This window comes from Convolutriloba macropyga, chromosome 11, assembly GCF_964194025.1.
Source record: "Convolutriloba macropyga chromosome 11, txConMacr16.3, whole genome shotgun sequence".
NCBI lineage: Eukaryota > Metazoa > Xenacoelomorpha > Acoela > Convolutidae > Convolutriloba > Convolutriloba macropyga.
Window position 1 is genome coordinate 56,626,116 of NC_134478.1, and position 17,172 is coordinate 56,643,287.

Sequence of the window (17,172 nt, forward strand, 5' to 3'; positions counted from 1 at the left end):
CCTCAACGTTTCCCCTCAACGCATTTTGGCGTTGAAGTCTTTTTTAGGAGTTTATGGCAGAGATGGGGCCAAAAGACACCGGAGGCTCAAAACTGGCCTTACACATCACTCCTCTAAAAATACTCAAATTATTTCAACTCAAAAATTTGCACCCGATTTAGCTACAGAAATTGATATATGTTAACTAACTGAAAAATTTAGAATTTACCAGGATAAGGTGTATGGGGTACCAGAAAATCTAGGCGAAATTGCCTCTGATAAGATAAACGTTAGTCGCGCTCCGGTATGTCATACCTACGTGGGTTGCGCACTGGAGGTGGCAGACAAATGTTGGATGGGAACGGCAAACTATCTAATTTTACTCCAAGGAAGTCACCACAATAAATTTTACAAAAGGAAAGCTTAGGTGCTTTTTTCCCATAAACTGAGTTTTGCTATATTGAAACATTAATCAAGGTAATCGACATCGAATAATAAGTCACTGGCAATTTTTGTATAATTTAAACCGCTTTTTGCAAACCCTTTGCAAATTTCCACGTGATGTTCAATAAAAACTAAATAGAGCTTTAAAACTAAAATTTACAGATCCCGTTGCAGCTAGTTGGATGCCTGAAGCTCCCTGAATTGTAACATAAACGCCCAGTTTTTTCTTTAAGTCTTAAACCCAAATCAAAAGCGAGTTTTTTTTACTATCATCTAATATCTTAGCTGAGAAATTTTGTTTTATTTTCTAGAAGTTTATAAATATATATAAATAATTCATTAATTGCAAAAGATTTATATATTTTTTATAAATTTTTTATTAATTTTCGACTAGGGTATTTTATGAACTGCATTGAGCTGCTTTGTTATGCTTTGTCGCGATCTCTTCTTTTATTTGCGTGAAATAGTAAAAAAAAAAGCTTGAAACCACTGAAAACTAAGTTGATCATTAAAAATGATCCTATGAACTTATTTTACGAACAACTTAATGAAAGTTTGTGAATATTCTTCTTTTGATATATCAGCGGCCTTGTTTTTGCTAAGATCTGTTTCTTAATTCGTTTTTCAGAAGTCGGGCACCGCTCATTGTCCTTTTGTAGGCTAGAACTTTTTTTTGTGGTTTTTATCAACCAATTTGCCGTTTTCTGACTACCGGAAACATTTTTCGTTTATGGGAAATAAACATTATTGAACTTTTTAGAAACTTTGATGAAACGACAACGAAAAAGCATAAAAATTAAAGCACGAATTAAACTTAATTGTTTTGTGTTTTTATCTGGAAATTTAAGGAAACAGATGTCCCGAAAAATTAAAGCACGAATTAAACTTAATTGTTTTAAGAAAAATTATTAAACTTAATTGTTTTAAGAAATTTAATTTTAAAACAATTAAACTTAATTGTTTTAAGAAATTTAAGAAAAATTAAAGCACGAATTAAACTTAATTGTTTTGTGTTTTTATCTGGAAATTTAAGGAAACAGGTGGCCACCTAGGTTTCGATATCATTCTATCAAAACTGAACATTAGTAAGAATACGCGCAACATTCACAGCCAATCCTGAAATATAAAAGTTTTGTTGATCGATAAGCGAGCAATCAGCCAACCAAATAACATGATTTATATATCAAATTCTGATTTGCCAGCAGCAAAGTTTTAAATAGTTGGAGAAATCTGTCAAATTTTCAGCACCCATACCCAGGCAAAACCCTTGTAGAGAAAACCAAACAAAACCGACAAAATATTTGTTGGAAATCTTTGGTTTTTCGGTTTCAAACGTAAGAAAGCGTCGATACGTTCGGTTTTTTCTGTATTGGGGGTTTGAACGTAAGAACGTAAGAAAGGTTTGGTATTGTCGTTTATGGACGCAGCGGAGATTCTGTTTGTTTGATCTAATTAGATTCAGTATTTTCGGTACTTAAACGTAAGAGATTGTCGGTAAGTTTATGTTTTAGACGTATAAAAATGTCTGTTTTTTTTCATAGGAACTTTTTGTTTTTTTTGTTTATAAGGTAATCAAACGTCAAAATTGCATTCTTTGCAGGAGTTTCAAATGAACTTACTGTCGGATATTAGTATTGCTGGTAGTTAAAGAAAGAAAGATTCGGTGTCGTTGTTTTTGGACGCAAGAGAAATTCGGTATGTTCGGTTTTAGAAGATTCGGTATATTCGGTACTTAAAACGTAAGAGATCGTATTTTTTAGAGGAAATTTCTGTTCTGAAGGAAGAAAAAGAGGGTATTTCTGAAAGAATGAGCAATATTGTTGAAAATCCTTCTTTAGCTCGTTCTCAAAACTAATTGAACGAATATAAATTTCATGGTTTTTTTTTAATTCCAAAATTTAATATACGTGTTGAACATTCATAATAATTTAATAATTTTGTTGATTAACTCGCAATCACTGAGTTTTGACATACATTCCCGTAGTTTATAAGCAAATTTTTATTTTTTGTCGATCGGTTACGTTTGAGATTGAACGTGGCGGCCGTTGTTTGTTCAGTCTGCTGGAATAACCTGCTTTTAAAACCGAGAAGATTAAAGTGTTATTTTTCTGAATGGTACCGAATCTCTTAGGTCGAAAAACGACGATATCGAATATGTCTAACGTTCGAAAAACGTCAATAACGAATTTCTCTTACGTTTACAAAGGATGATACTGAATCTTTCTTAGGTTAAAAACCGAAAAAATGATGATGCCCACTAAAAAATTGTGTGAACTTTTGTTGTTTTCGGTTAGAAAAAACGACAATACCGTCGATTTCTAATGTTTAAAAGCCGAATATTTCTCAAGTTGGAAACAACCGAATACCATTGTGTCTCTGTTCTTTATGCATATTAACAATAAAAGAAGAGCCGAAGAGAGAAACTTGCTCAAATTCAAAAAGCATATCTTCAATGAGTACGTTTCTTTCGAATACAAATGACTTCTTTGACACAAAAAGGCGCGAATTCGTTAAATAAATTTGATGCAATTTCGGGTTTGAGGTCACTTAATAAGCTGAAAACGGAAGACAAGAGGCTCTACTAATCTCACAGGTACTGTTCAGAGTTAATTCTCAAAAAAAACAAGGTTTCCGCAGTTGACGTTAGTGCAACACCTGGCTATAATCGTAATAATTTAAGGAGAAAATTGTGAGCATAGAAAAACTCTAATAAGAGTTAGATAGTTTTCTCTACCCCCCTCCCCCCACGCCACTTTGCTGGTCTTTCCTTAATTAGTTTAAAAGTCCCATTTCCAAGCAAACTTAATGTGTTTAAAATTATCAAGTGTCGGGGGGGGGCAAAGTTAATGTTTCATGCCTACTAATCTTTGAGACCAGGATCTATTTATTGTTACGGGTTACCCAGGTTTAGGCCTCGACTTATGAAAAGACCATGCCGGACTCAAATAGCCCATGAAAAGACTTTTAACTGGACCTAATCGTTCAGCTAGACTTTGGCTCGACCAAAATTTTTGACGTTGGACTTTAGCTCGACCCAAATATGAGGATCGACTTTACCTCGACCTAAAGTGTTCATGCTGGACCCAACAAACTTATATTTGCACTGAAAATTGACCTTCGCTTATAACGTACTCAACGGGTTTTACCGTTCAAATTTTTCAATGTTTCTCATATTTTCTCGAAAAAAGAACTGTGCTATTATAAATATATTTGAAAAAATGAATTTTAGTCGAGGTCTAAAACTGGGTAATTTCATTTCCTAACCCTTCAATTGTTCAAAGCTCTTTTTCAGTTTGAGGAAGAGAGAGAGAGAGAGAGAGAGAGAGAGAGAGAGAGAGAGAGTGATGGCTTCTGTGCTAATTACTGTGCTGCTTTGGTCTTTGATCATGCCGAGATCTTCATCAAGAAATGTCAACTCGAACGAACTGGAAATTAACCGAGAAAAGCGTCTATCGGAGATGATAGTCTGTTACTCGGATGCCGATTGTGTGAAATATGGTTCCAAATACAAAACGTGCAGTATTGAATACAAACTTGGAATATGTCTGCCTCAATGAAAACGGATAACGCTTTTGAAAAAATTTCAGAGCAAAAATCAAAAATAAGAAAAAGCGAAGACTGATTGATGACGCTAATAACACTATTTCAGTTGATTTGTAAACTATGACGGTTTATTTGGCAGATTTGTAAATTAGTTGTAGAAGAAAACCTAGAGCGGACCAAAACAAACAATTGAAAATTTGCTCCAATTTGAGCGCAACTAAGATCGAAGTTTAGGTTGCCCTCAGTACTTTTAGAAAAATAGGTACACAATAAATTTACCCCACAAATAATTTAAACTTTACCTTTTCATAGGTAAACATTACACCTTTTAGAAATGAATGACGTGAGTTTTCGGAAGAAATTAGGTTAGAGTTGGTGGTATCAAAACTTAGGCTAATTTAAAAAACCACCCAGGTGAACTCATTTTAAACAATTGGACAAAAAATCAGAAAAAAAAAGAGAATAAACTTAAAAAATTAATCAAGGCATCGCGAAAGCAAATTTTTGTTCAAAATATTTGTATTCAAACTTTAAATCAACTTGAAAAAAAGTAACTTGAACTTATTTTTAAACATTTTCTGATCTTGATAATTAACGGCAGTTCTGATTTTGTCTCAAGTTAACAGATTTAGAATTTAATTGTATCAAGATTTCTTAACCTACAACACAGATTGAAAATGCTAAATAAGGAAAGGGCTCAATTTAAAAATTAGTTTTTTTTGGGACATTTTACATATGATAAAAAAACAACTTTTGGACTTGATTAGATCTACTTTGTTTACTTTTGTGGACTGTAAACATGACGCTCAACTTTTTTAGGTTTTGAAAATTTTATTCAAGTTAAATTTTTTAAGTGAAATGCCTCTCTTCTTTTGGTATTACAGAGAGTTAGTTCATCGGTATTAAGTACCTGGGAAGTCCCTGGTTCCGATCATAATATGTAATTATTCAATACATGAAAACTTTGGGGAAAAATTACGTGCGTATTTTAAAATAAAAAAACGAAGAAATAAAAAAAGTTACACCGATAAAACTTTTACATTACATAAGTAAACTTTATATCTTTTAGTGCTAAGTGAGGTTACATTCGTTACCAATTTAAAATTACGGATGCTTAGTCTAATTTTTCAGGCGAGCATAAAGATGTTCTATTCTAAACCGTGACACAGCTAAAAGAAACTCTTAAAAAATGAATGTATCAAAAATATGAAAAAAACTATCCGAAAAAATATCTTCAAATCATTCTTATGTGTCTTTTTCTCTGGTTGCCTTAGACCTTAGCTTTTATCAGTTACGGGAAAAGTAAAAAGGGCAAAAGCGGCACGGGGCTGAACAGCAGCAACAAAAACGGGCACAGAATTTTACAGCTCTCAATAAATACACCGAAGACAAAATCAAGTATCTCTTCCGAACTTCCATGGGACTAGGGCACAAAAAAGTGTCAGTTTTTCCCTTTTGAGAAGTTTTTGTAAATTGGTTTTCAAATCAGTGTTTTCATATTATATATTGCTTCATTTTTTCATTTTTACCTCCATTTATGTTGCGCTAAGTATATGACAAAAAATTATTCGTCATCCATGGCGTAAAAGTTGTATCGAACCTAATAATTGTTTTGAAATTTTTTGTAGACCAAAAAATGTTTTGTGCATTAAATATGCCTAATTTTTTCCCATTTTGAATAAACATAGTACTATGTAATTTTTTTGTTGCGTACTAAAATCCGCCTTCGACCATAGCTTGGAGAATACTTTACAAAAAGTTCATAGTAGACATTCGAGTGAAAAGCAGCTTGGCAAGACGTGGCTTCGAACTCACGAGAATCCAACCAGTACACGTGCCCAAATGCCAAAAATTTCAATCTGTTGCTTTTTAATTCTAGAAGATTTTGTTGAACTTCAGCTAGAAAATTAATACTCAGGAAGCAGGTTTTGTCCAATATAGTTTTTCAAAATAAATTTGATGCCATAAAGACCACACACTTGTATCGACTTTTTAACTGAAAAAAAGCCATAGATAGAAGAAAAAACAGCAAAAAGTTTCATCAGAATAATTAAAATAAACTTGCTGTCAGAACTATCTATCCAAAGTAGTTTGATGGCAGGCAATGAATCAAAAAAACTTTGGTTTGGCTTGACTGGCTTCTTTTTTTCCACAGAACTCAGCGCCTATTGGTTGCTCAAATTTCAAACAAAGAATTCTTCGAAATTGGACTTGATCGTTAAAGACTGCAACTATATGGCTTGAACTAGAGGTCACAATTTTCGCTAATCTAAAACTGCAAAATTGAATACCATAAAATACGATTAAAAATTTGAAAAAAAATTAAGAACAAACGAAAACCTGAGTACTCGTCTCAGATACCAATGGAACAAATAAACGCTTCGTTTATTTGATATACTCAAGCAAACTACTCTGCACATGTAAATATAACTGATCAATGGTACAGGAATTTGATACTGTTATCAAAGATTTGACAATTGATTTAACAATTACAAAGATATAACAATGTGTCAATTCAACGTAAATCAAAGAAAGCCTTATTTGTATACAATTCGATAAAAAAAACCCTCGACTTTCTAATTGCCAATTAAAAAAACCAATTGATCACTAGCAGTTCGCAAAAGATCGCTTGAGAAATTTCGATTTACAGGTTGGAATTGAAGAAAATAAAAAAACCAACAACTTCGCCGATTTAACTGCTTTCCATTTTTTGTACGTTTTTTGAAGCAATTGTTTTCTTTGTTTTGGAATTTTCAAGCTCTGGCGTAATTATTTGACAGGCAAAAACTAGCAGAGTAAATATTCAAAAGTTTATGGTACTCTAAATAGTTGTTGTTAAATTTCTCTAAATAGTTTTTTTTAAATTTCAGCAAAATCTGTTATTGTAAAAGAGAAGTAAGTGTCTGATTAAAAATTACAGCCGCTTAATAAATTAATGAAAATATTCGATGTCAGATTAAACAACTACCCATAAAAAATTCATTAGGAAAAATCTTTATTTTCACAGAGAATTTTTTGTTTCAAATCTAGACATCAAACTTGAAATTGTTTGTAAATTTTATCAACAACTAAATGTGGGATTTTTTTTGCGGTGATTTGCACAAATTGTTATTTTCAAACATTTATTTGAGACCTGACAGACTGTTTTTGGGAAATATTGAATGTCTAAATTGCTAACGGCTCCTTCGGTGCCAATTTACAAAATTACTTCAATAGTTTTATGTAGTTGAAAGTGCTATTGAAGATTTTGTCATGTTTAATGAAAGTTTATGTTGAAGAGAGTTCAGTAACATCCTAATCAAAACCATTTCTTTAGCGACAAAAAAATTTAGTGTAATTCACGACAATTTGAAATACCGTGTCCAAAAACAGAAACAACGCACAAAAAAATTGTTTGTGTAAAACTTGCGGCATAACACAAAACAATTTTCCAAGATTCAATAAGTAATCAAACTTTGAAGATGATTTTTTATCTGCCTTTCAGCTGTTTGGCCTTAAGGAAAAAATTTTTTATAAATTCTTTTTATCATCCGATTGTAGAATTTCAACACACTAAAACTAAATTTGTTTTATTTTAAATCATTTTTTTAAATTGGTTTGTGCAAAATTTGATTGAGTTAGGGGTTAGTCATGACGGTTAGTCACAGCGATTGCAAAATTTCTATTTGTGGTCAAAATGACGTATGGCTCTTTGATTACATACAACCATTATTAGAAAAAAATGCTTCAGAACAAAGAGATGTTATAGCAATTGGCAAAAAAGCAAAAACTGAGTTTAAAGAAAAATTTGAGGATCATCTCTTAAAGCTTGTTGTTATATGAACCAATCAAACTTAGAGCTGCGCCAAGAAAATTCTCAACTAATTGTCATAGAAAGCATCACAGAGAAAATAGATAAGCCATCGGTGAGTTATTTTTAAATATGAAGTTTTTTAAATGTTAAATTAATTAAAAATTGATTGGTTATTAGTTGCATTTTATGGAATCTTGCATTTTGTGTGACTATATTTTATCTTGCAAAATTTAATCAATTAAGAAATCAGAGTAGCTTCACGTGGTACCACCCAAAAATGTTTTGTTTTCAAGAGCTTGTTAAGAGCTTTAGGAATCTCTTAGAAAGGAATATGGTCAAACAACTCGTAATGTTTTGATGTACTAGAAATCAGAGCAACACGCTGCTAGAAGTTTTATTATTTGAAGTCGTTTTTTAAATTAATTTGATTGATTGAAATTATTTCCAAAATCATTAGCAGTGTGTTAAAAAATTAAGATATTGTGCAAAATTATTTCTGTAAACAAAATTTTTACACAGATCCTTAATAAATAAGTACGGGCGTCCACATGCATAATATCGACTTTCAGTATACCCATTCTATGTTTTTTTCAGCAGAGTCACTTTTTCACATAAATTTCAGATCTCAAAAGCCACGCGAAACATTTAAAAGGGGATCTTATATTTATCTGTCTATTTATAGTATCTACACCGGCGAAAACCAGTTGCAAAACAAAGCCTAAAGCCAAATAATAGAATCCAAAATATAGTTTCCATCACTTGTCGGGCAAAACAATTTTTCGAGTAATTCACAAATTTTTAAAACAATTATTTGAGACCTGACAGAAAGGTTTTTGGGAAATATTGGATGACTAAGTTGCTAACGGCTCCTTCGGTGCCAATTTACAAAATTACTTCAATATCTTTATGTATTTGAAAGTGCTATTGAAGATTTTGTCATATTTAATGAAAGTTTATATTGAGGAGAGTTCAGTAACATCTTAATTAAAACCATTTCCTCAGCGACAAAAAAAATTAGTGTAAATCACGACAACTTGAAATACCGTGTTCAAAAACAGAAACAACGCACAAAAAATTTGTTTGTGTAAAACTTGCGGCATAATATAAAACAATTTTCCAAGATTCAATAAGGAATCAAATTTTGAAGATAATTTTTTAATTTTTTTATCTGCCTTTCAGCTGTTTGGCCTTAAGGAAAATTTTTTTTATAAATTCTTTTTATCATCCGATTGTAGAATTTCAACACACTAAAACTAAATTTGTTTTATTTGAAAACATTTTTTTTAATTGGGGTGTGCAAAACTTGATTGAGTTAAGGGTTAGTCATGACGTTTAGTCACAGCGATTGCAAAATTTCTATTTGTGGTCAAAATGACGTATGGCTCTTTGATTACATACAACCATTATTAGTACGGGCGTCCACAGGCATAACATCGACTGTCGTGTCAGTTTACCCATTCTATGTTTTTTTCAGCAGAGTCACTTGTTCACATAAGTTTCAGACCTCAAAAGCCGCGCGAAACGTTTAAAAGGTGATCTTAAGTTTATCTGTCTATTTACAGTATCTACACTTGGGAAAACCAGTTGCAAAATAAAGCCTAAAGCCAAATATTAGAACCCAAAATACAGTTTTAATCAGTTGTCGGGCAACACATTTTTCCGAGTAATTCACAAATTCTTAAAATTAATTTACAGATTTTTTCCAATAAATTTTTCCATTTTTTGGCTTGAATCTTGTGAGGAAATCAGCATTTTCTTTTGAGATTATTGACATTACATTTTTACATTTCAGTCGGGTATGCAGCTCATGTTTAACTCACAAATATTTGTTTGAATTAGAAGAATGAACTAGCTTTGATTAATGCATGAAATGAGAAAAATTAAAAGAGAAATCGTTGAAGTGAAAAATGAAACACTAAGACCCTAGTGAATTATCGAAGGCTCCCTTTTAAGATCTTTCAAATAGCCGTCGACTGTGCAAGAATCTTGGAAGTTAAACTTCGATATTGTCATGTTTTTGTAAGACGTATTGCAATTTAAACGTTCGGATCTTGCATATTGCAAAATAAGCGTCATTTGCAAGAATCTTGCAAGATCTTGCAAGATAGGCGCCGGCGTAGGACTAGCAATAAATTGAAAATAACAGTCTGAAACTACTACTATTCTGTTTCAATTTAGGGCGAATGATAAAAATGCGCCCCAATATGAAGATTCTATTCTTTATAATTGCAGCTCTCTGCTTGCACGCCATACATGCCATACATGGAGAGGTCGGCAAACAAGCAGCAGATGTATTCAAACGCGAGAAGTATCGTCCCCAAATCAGGATCCCATGCAAGGTAAACTCGCAATGCTTGGCCGTGTTTGCGCCCGCGTGATTTTTACCCCCTCAAAGATATGTGCAAAATTCAACACTCTAATGAGACAGACTTTTATTGGAATCAGTCTTGGGAAAATATGGGAAAATTTGAAATTGTGACCATTGGAATTGATGCAGGGTTCGTTTAGATTTTCATCAGTAGTGCAGTGCTTTCGTTGTGTGAAATATCGATGTGCTTAAAAGATGTGTTTTATAAATATAATGATTGAAAACAATTAATATGGGTTGTGATCAACTGAGCCTAAGTAGAAATTTAAAATAAACTTTTGAATTCTTGTCTTTTTGACGACGAAATTTTTTTGCCCAACCAAAAAAAAACTTTTCTTTTGCCACACACGCACACGTACGCGCATGTTTATGCGCAAGCACAAACAAACACACCCAAACACAACTGCACACATATGCACACACGTCCGCTTGCACAGACACACAAACACGCACGCAGAGGCAAACACAAATACATATATTTTGCACATCAACGGCAACGTCAAGATTTAAAAAAATCCAGAATTCAGGCAATTCCGCTCCAGAAATACTGAAGATACTAATCTGTTGCACCTTAAATAATTTCCGAGCAATTAAAAACCGTTCTAAATCCAAAATTGGGGTCTTTCCCATTATAGCCCCCAATGGAATTATACCCCCCCAAATGGTATAATTACCATGATGGGACGGGGGGCTATAGTTTGTCTGAACACTAAGCAGGGGGGCTATAATGAAAAAGACCCAAAAATTAAATTGTGATGAACCATTTCTCTATTGATAGAAACTATTTTTTATTCCCTTCTGCGGTATACAAATTGAAAGATGAAAAGTGTTCAAGTACCGTGAAAACAAATCGACAGTAGTGCGTTGAGCTGGATATAAACGTAAGGGAGGCAGAAAAGTAGGCATTACGTTTTGGGTAGCAATAAATAAACGTTTTTGTTGATTAAATGTGTAAGTTTCGAAAATGTTAAAGCGTCACTTTTGTTAGCCTTCCAATCCATCTAAAAAGCGTGCTATAGCAAAACAGCGCTCCTAATGCCGGTAGCACACAGCTTAAAACTGAAAATTGGGGTCCCAATTTTATTTGCCTTATACCAATTTTTTTCGTGGGGCCTAAACAGAAAGTTTCATATGTACTTCAACGGCGATAACTTATTTGAAACACCGGTTTCCATAAAAATTAATCAAGTTTTTTTAAAATTTATATTGCCTATGCTAAGCGTGACTAGTAGAGTGGGCAACAAAAGATGTAAAATTAAAGCTTCCAGAGACTTTCAGCTTGGTGTTTATAATGTTTTTTTTTACAATTCTTCTCGCTTGAAATGAGTTTTTCCACTGACCCGAGTCAAATTGAAAGATGAAAAGTGTTCAAATACCGTGAAAACAAATCAATAGTAGTGCGTTGAGCTGAACCAATAGTAGCGCTATAGTTTGTCTGAACACTAAGCAGGGGGGCTATAATGAAAAAGACCCAAAAATTAAATTGTGATGAACAATTTCTCTATTGATAGAAACTATTTTTTATTCCCTTCTGCGGTATACAAATTGAAAGATGAAAAGTGTTCAAGTACCGTGAAAACAAATCGACAGTAGTGCGTTGAGCTGAATATAAACCTAAGGGATGCATAAAAGTAGGCACTACGTTTTTGTTGATTAAATGTGTAAATTTCAAAAATGGTAAGGCGTCACTTTTGTTAGCATTCCAATCTATCTAAAAAGCGTGCCGTAGCAAAACAGCACTCCTATTGAAGGTAAAACACAGCTAGAAACTGAAAATTGGGGTCCCAAATTTTTTCGCCTAAAACCAATTTTTTTCTCGGGCCTGAGCAGAATGTTTCGTATCAACTTTAACTATTGAATTGGGTTAAGTTCTCTTTAAGGTAAAATTACCTGAACTTTATATAGTATGTGTCATTAAGTAGCGCTGGGCGCAGCAACGGGTTGTTTTTATCATTTTTTACGAATTTGCAAATATTTGCAATTTTCGCCTTGGTTTGCAAAAATTTGCAAATTTGACCTTCAGCAGTGAAAATTTGCAAATGTTTGGACTAGGGTAACTCGTATTCAGGAACGCACAAATAGAATCAAGACTCAAAACGGAGCAAACCTGAAAAAAGAAGTTTTGATTAAAAGAGGAATTTTCTAAGTAATGTTACAAACCACAAACCTGCCGAATTTGCGTCCTCTGAAAAAGGTTGACTACATTTCTGGTTAGGAGCAACCTCTGACCTCTAATTATTTTGATCATTTAGAGGACATAAAAATGTGCTAGGGTTAGTGTTAGGGCTATAGGTTATCTGACGACTAAGCTGGGGGGGGGGCTATAATGGGAAAGATACAAAGAATGAACCATAGCAGTTGCTATACTGAAATGCTTACACTAAGCCAGTCCACTTTGTAACAGTTCTCGAAGAAAAATGACTTTTGTTTCATTTCGCATTTTTCTTTCTTGAACTCTGTTACAACGTAACATAGCTAACCTGGGCTACCCTCTGATCTAGTTGTTCAGTCTCATTCGGAAATCGCGTAAGATATCGCTTGAGTGTTTTGCACTCGAAGCGAAATCTCACAAATGCACACACTTTTTAACAGACAAAATGGTTCTATTCCAAACTTAATGACTAGACTTGTCGGCTATACCCGCAACAATTTTCCATCTATTTTTTTTTAATTGAAAAATTTACTCAACTTCTTTGATCAACATATTAGTGACTCAGCTATAATACAAAGGCACATGCGTAATTATACACTTAAGCGCCCAATTACAAACTTACAAACACACATACAATTGAGGCAGTACAAGTGTGATAATTACCCAAGTGTTTTCAAAATTTTTATCGTGTAAGATCTGACAAATTTCTGACAAAACCATATTGCTAATAGCCTCAAGGAGATGCATCTTTTCAACAAAAACGGATGAAAAAAAATATTTATAACTCCCACGAGAGTTCACAAGAACATTCCACCATCATTAAATTGTTTTATGGGGTTGCAACCTGTGAAACTTATTGACTCCGCTTTAAATCTGAGCAAAATTGGCAACGGTGGATGACAAAGAAATAATCTTTTTTTTCTTTTGTTGCACATTCCGAGAACAGGTGTTCTTATTAACTCCGGGTCATTTCTGTTTTGGGACAACTGTTTTGCTCGACAACAAAAAAGCGATTTTTTTCCTTGTATTTTAAAGACTTGCCGCTTTTAGGTTTGGCAAAAATTTGGTATTATTCGACAATAAACTTTTGCTGGTATTCTTCTGAAAGGAACAGCAATTCATATCAGGAAATTTTTCTTACAAAAGGAAATCACAAGCCTCCTGTCTTGGGAAACTCTTTTTGGATCTGCTTCGAGAGTTTGAAAAATTTGGTAGCGATCGATGAAAAATACCAGATTTTCGTTTTCTCAAATCCTGGTTTACAAAAATCCTTGTTCTTCTATGAACCCTGTTTTTCAAAAACACAAACTGCGCTTTTTGATTTGTTTCAGGATAAAAACAGTAACAGCAGAAAGTTGTCGCAAAATGTATATGTCTATTTGACTTCATTTTTATATATCAAATTACCCAAAAAATGATGACAAACAATATTTGTTCCGACCCCTCTTGAGGGGGGAGGAACTATATACTCAAATGGGTTTTTTTTTTCTGTCAATTTTGGCCGATCGGTATATTCATCGTGGAGAGTTGAGACTGGTATCATTAGAAAGATTGTCCAGCGTAGAAAATGGAAATAAAAAAATTTTTTGATTTTCGTTTTTGCCAGGGAGATATCGAGGTTTAAATTTTCGAGAAAATAGAGTGAATTGTTTCACTTTTTTGGAAATTTTGACTAAAATTTTGCCAATTTTAAAGAAAATGTTGTTGATTTTACGTTTAAGGACAAAATATATTGCCGGCTAATTTCATTGAAATTTTTTGTCAGAAGTTCAGGCTAAATATTTTACAAAATTCAAACTTTTTTATCAAAAACAGCACGAAATATGTTTTTTAGTACACTCTGATTAAACTAGCAGGAAGTCCACTACCAAACACCACTAACACAACTTTTATAGATTGAAAAGGGGTCTTATTCCACTTCAACTGCCGTTGAGAGTGCTCCGTAAATAAAACTTAGCTGTTTTTGCTGCTTTTTTTCGTTGATTATCAAAAACGCAGCATTTGTTTTTGATTTTTTAACTATCAAAATATCTATATCAATGACATTTCAAAACTCAAATATTCCTAATGGACGATCAGCATTAGCATGACTACTTCTTTACCAATCTTGGACCGTTACAATCCAAAAACATTTCGGATTGTCATCAGTCGGTTTTTTATTAGAAAAATTCGATCTTTTTTTATTAATTAAATAACAGAACATTTCAAATCAAAGCTCACTAGAGATAGTTTCTATTCGGTTTCCTAATTACCGCAAAATTATTTATCTAATTGATTGCTTCAAAGCTTATGGTGGTTTTGACTTTTAAAGTTTTTGATTTTTAAAAAAAATGGCTTATTGATTTTTGCCTCCGTTTTTCTCTTATTTTGGTCAATTGTAGCTTAGTGTCGGCAATCAAAGTGTGCTCCTTTTTTCTGCCTAATACATATTTACTCTTTATTGCAGTTTTACGCCTTAAGTTATGGTACTCTGGCTTTGATACTACTAGATTTCGCAATTTTTTTTATGTTTTTTAGGTAATTGCCAATTTTTCATGTTTTCTAGTTTTGTCAAATTATCACGTTATTATCAGTTCATATATCACATTTTGGACGTTTAAAATAACAAACAATTGATAATATTTAACTCTTTAAAGATATAGATTGTGGTCTGTTACCGCTTCGACAATACTTTGATAGAATTTTTAAATTTTGTCTTTAACAGTCGTTTTTACTTTGTCTTTTTAGTCGCATTTAATTTTCTGAAAAATGACCCGGTTTGATTGGCTTTTCCTGGACAAGTAGATGAGCAGATGCTCTGATATTAGAAGATAGATAATGGCTTTCATGACTTTGAAAACAATTGTTTTCAAAAAGAAAAAAAAACATTTCAACTTCGCAATTTTGCTCCTTTTAGTGTTTGTTTGTTCCCTGGTCTTGTTCATCAAAGATTAAAGATGACATTATTTTTGTCAACAAAAGGTGTCAAAAGAGATTGCAGTCTCAAAATCTAATGTTTTTAACGAATTCGTTATGACTTGACTGGCTTCGACACGGGTCTTTCACAAAAAAATGTAAATTAATGTTTGATTTTTGTCATATTTGGCGTTCTTTTTGTAGACGTAAGACATGTTCTGGATAAACGCAGGTCTCGAGGGTTTTCTTTGGAAGAATAAACGAACCCATTCATTTTCTTATTTTATATTTTTTGTATTCAATGGCTTTCATGTCTTTGGAAATAAGTTTTTTTCGATAAATCAAGTTTTATATAGTCTTGCTTTTTTTTTCTTTTTGGTCTAATTGTTACCTAGTTTCATTAATGAGGGGTCACAAAATATATTTCAAAGGAAGGTGTCAAAAGGGATTGTTGTCACAAAATCTAATGTTTTAAGAGAATTCGTTATGACTTTACTGGCTTCCACACGGGCTTTTCACAAAAAAAGTAAAGAAATTTTTGATTTTTGTCATAATTGACATTCTTTTTGTAGAGGTAAGACCTATTCTGGATACTTGCAGATTTCAAAGGCTTCCTTTGGAAGATTAGATGAACCTATTCAATTTTTTCATTTTGTAGTTAATGGCTTTCATTTCTTTGGAAATAAACTTTATTCGAAAAAAAAACAAGTATTACATAGTTTTGCATTTTTTTCTTCTTTGTATCTTTGTTGCTTATTTTCTTTAATGAGCGGCCATAATACATTATTGGTGTTTGACGCAGGTGCCATCTAACATACTTTGTGAGCCAAAGTATGGCTTCACGTCTTCCAAAGCATTTTCTGGCAAGTTTTAATTGATTTTCAGTTTGTTGTCTATTTGTTGTTCTTTTTGAAACTGCATGAAAAATTGAATAACAAGCGTTCTTAATTCCCTCCTGTAGAAGCATTGGTATTTGTTAACCTATGGGATTTTTTAGTCGATCCCTAATGGTTTTCATCACTTTGAAATTATTTGTTTTTTTTTTAAAATCAGCGAATTTTCTAACTTTAAAGTTTCTGTTCTTTTTGTCTAATTGTTACCAAGCTTTACTATCAACTGGTAAATAACCATTTTTTTGCTGGTGAAGTACAAGTTCTTTTGTTTATTTTCAGTTTTATCTGACGCTATTTTGACTTTGTTATTAAATTTTGTTTTTTAAAATGGACATAAATTTTTTTTATGTAATTAGTCTTTGTTAATGTTGTTTGATTTTGCCGTTCGTGTTCATTCGCTTTCTTAACATCGACATATCTCACCAATCGAACGCATCATTTTTTCTCCAATGAGTTATATGCTTTGGAGGCTATCTTTTTATTCATACACCAGTTTTTTTGAAAAATACTTGAATTTTTTGTGTTTTTCTATCTATTCCTCATTTGATAGACAATTATGCCCAAATTGTGGATGAGCGGGGTCGGAACCTTATGTGTGATCGCACATTACCGAGCCGCCTTGTTTCATTTCCTGTTCTTTCTCGCGTCTCTAATAAGGCACACTTTTGTTTTACACTAGTTGAAGACATTCATGGGCATTACTTGAATACAAGATGCCTGCAGATATTTTTTTTCTTCAATTTCTGTTGGAAGTGAATTTTTCCCCAAGGTTTTAGGAGTGAGAATCAAAGACAAAGTTTGCAGACCTCATTTCATAGAATCAATTCCATTCAGGTTTGATAATTTTTTTTGCACTCCTTGGAACTTTGAGAATTGAAAATTTTTTAACCTTTGATTTATAAAGAAAAGCAGATCAGACTTCTGTATTTTTCCGATACTTAGTTGCGTCAATCAAATACACATATTATTTCCGTTGGCCCACGTCAGCTTATTAGTGGGTGCATATTAAAAACACATCCCCAACAAAGAGGCCAGATTTTTACAAACGGAGTTAGTCTGTAATAGCACGTGTTCCGTACCTGGGGGTTCATAAAATACGGGGGTG

General features: G+C 32.9%; 2 protein-coding genes and 2 long non-coding RNA genes across 4 annotated transcripts in view; all 4 read left to right on the top strand.

Annotated features, from left to right (window-relative positions):
* The window catches only part of LOC142349475 (uncharacterized), a 477,119-nt gene that overhangs the window by 263,465 nt on the left and 196,482 nt on the right, over positions 1–17,172 (top strand). The gene's annotated exons all lie outside the window — the stretch shown is intronic.
* LOC142349478 (uncharacterized) overlaps positions 1–17,172 on the top strand; it is a 254,211-nt gene that overhangs the window by 118,121 nt on the left and 118,918 nt on the right. The gene's annotated exons all lie outside the window — the stretch shown is intronic.
* Positions 2,977–4,172, top strand: LOC142349604 (uncharacterized). Its single transcript, XR_012760835.1, has 2 exons — positions 2,977–3,016; positions 3,716–4,172. It is a non-coding gene; the product is annotated as an uncharacterized LOC142349604 (long non-coding RNA).
* LOC142349804 (uncharacterized) lies at positions 9,320–10,416 on the top strand. Its single transcript, XR_012760848.1, has 2 exons — positions 9,320–9,422; positions 9,938–10,416. It is a non-coding gene; the product is annotated as an uncharacterized LOC142349804 (long non-coding RNA).